Source organism: Chaetura pelagica, unplaced genomic scaffold (genome assembly GCF_000747805.2).
Source record: "Chaetura pelagica isolate M959 unplaced genomic scaffold, ChaPel_1.0 scaffold285, whole genome shotgun sequence".
Lineage (NCBI taxonomy): Eukaryota > Metazoa > Chordata > Aves > Apodiformes > Apodidae > Chaetura > Chaetura pelagica.
The window spans coordinates 362815-365340 of NW_009953481.1; positions in this window are offsets into that span (position 1 = coordinate 362815).

A 2526-nucleotide genomic window follows, 5' to 3' on the forward strand; every position below is an offset into this window, starting at 1 on the left:
TGTTTGTAGCTCTCTGAAGTCAAGGAGGGGTGTTTGGTTGCCTGTTTTCCTCCGCAAGCAGCCGCGTCTCGTGCAGCGCTTTGGAGGCGCGCAGGTAGTGGAACGGATGCAGAGGGATGGTGTGTGAGACGCGTCGTGTGAGGAGGGTTCGTGGGCTGAGGACTCGGTAGCTGCTTGGTGAGCACCCACAGAATCCCAGGGGTTGGAAGGGACCTCGAAAGGTCATCCAGCCCAACCCCCCTGCCAGAGCAGGGTCACCCAGAGCACATCACACAGGAACACGTCCAGGCGGGGTTTGAATGTCTCCAGTGAAGGAGACTCCACAGCCTCTCTAGGCAGCCTGTTCCAGTGCTCTGAGTGTTCTCTGCTGTTGTGTCTCCTCCTCTGTGATGCAGTCCCATATTTACACCTGCACCAGCACAAGTGATGGCAGCGTGACCTGAGGGCTTCTGTGTCCTTCCTGACTGGTATTTTCTTGCATGTGCAGAAAACAATGTCAGAAAACTAGTTTTAGTCTTAAGTAGATGAATTTAAGCTGTTTAACTAGTAAAACAAGGTTTTGGGGAAAAAAGCTGCCCAATTAAGACTTTTTGTGTGTGTTGGAAAAAAGTACACTTTTGAAAATAGTTGCTTTTAGTACTTCTGGCACACAACAGGAGAAACCTAACAAAAAAACCCCACCGTATTGTTGCCAACATAGTTTTTTTCCTCCTGTTTGTTGTAATGGCTTGACTTAGTTAACTTCTTACTGTCTGCAGTTAACTAATTGCTATCTGGATGTGGAGCACTCCTGACTAGGTCTGTATCAGGGAGGCACAGGCAGCACTCACTGTGGCCTCTGGCTGATAGGGGCTGTTCCTCCTTCCCCATCCTCCCAGTAATGCAGTCCTGAGGGTTTGTAGCTCTCTGAAGTCAAGGAGGGGTGTTTGGTTGCCTGTTTTCCTCCGCAAGCAGCCGCGTCTCGTGCAGCGCTTTGGAGGCGCGCAGGTAGTGGAACGGATGCAGAGGGATGGTGTGTGAGACGCGTCGTGTGAGGAGGGTTCGTGGGCTGAGGACTCGGTAGCTGCTTGGTGAGCACCCACAGAATCCCAGGGGTTGGAAGGGACCTCGAAAGGTCATCCAGCCCAACCCCCCTGCCAGAGCAGGGTCACCCAGAGCACATCACACAGGAACACGTCCAGGCGGGGTTTGAATGTCTCCAGTGAAGGAGACTCCACAGCCTCTCTGGGCAGCCTGTTCCAGTGCTCTGAGTGTTCTCTGCTGTTGTGTCTCCTCCTCTGTGATGCAGTCCCATATTTACACCTGCACCAGCACAAGTGATGGCAGCGTGACCTGAGGGCTTCTGTGTCCTTCCTGACTGGTATTTTCTTGCATGTGCAGAAAACAATGTCAGAAAACTAGTTTTAGTCTTAAGTAGATGAATTTAAGCTGTTTAACTAGTAAAACAAGGTTTTGGGGAAAAAAGCTGCCCAATTAAGACTTTTTGTGTGTGTTGGAAAAAAGTACACTTTTGAAAATAGTTGCTTTTAGTACTTCTGGCACACAACAGGAGAAACCTAACAAAAAAACCCCACCGTATTGTTGCCAACATAGTTTTTTTCCTCCTGTTTGTTGTAATGGCTTGACTTAGTTAACTTCTTACTGTCTGCAGTTAACTAATTGCTATCTGGATGTGGAGCACTCCTGACTAGGTCTGTATCAGGGAGGCACAGGCAGCACTCACTGTGGCCTCTGGCTGATAGGGGCTGTTCCTCCTTCCCCATCCTCCCAGTAATGCAGTCCTGAGGGACCAGGGCAGGCTGCTCATGGAATTAGTCTCTCCAAAATGGCTTTTTGAGAAGTTTAATAACTGGGTACTTGGATATTTTATGCTCAGTGAACTCAAAACCTGGTTTTTCTGTTTTATTCCCAGTCCCTACATAATTTTCCCTCATCTTGGGTTGTTTGGTTTTTTGTGGTTTTCTTGGGGGGGGAGTTGTTTTGTTGGTGGGGTTTTGTTATTGTTTTTTAAGTGGATGTGAGGACTACTATGTGTCACTTAAAGCATTACCAAGCATAATGTTTCAGTTCTGAGTACCCATATAAGAACTTGCAATACACTCACTCTAATTTAGTCCCTTTTCCCAGTGCTTAAGTGCCAGTACCAAAGGTCATGACTTGGTGCCTTCTGGCTTTCTTGCTGCAGTTATTGCCCAAGAGACTTTCTGAATTTTCCTGCTGCTTTGGGTCTGCAGTTTGTTTATAAATAATTACTATTTTCCTGTCCTCAGATCTAGCCAAATTGTGTGTGATTACAAGAAAAATGTAGAATTTTTTTTCCTTCTTCCTGAAACATTTGGAATACCACTGAGAACAAGGGCCTGCTGGAAAGTTATTCATGGTGTGCCTTATTTCTTCAGCAGAGAAGTAACAATGTATTAGAGGGTCATCTTTACCATCTAACTAAGATTATTGATTTGAAAAATGTCCCGCTGCCCCAAGATGACAATTGATTTTTGAAAACTTCCCATATGAGGTTATGTTGTT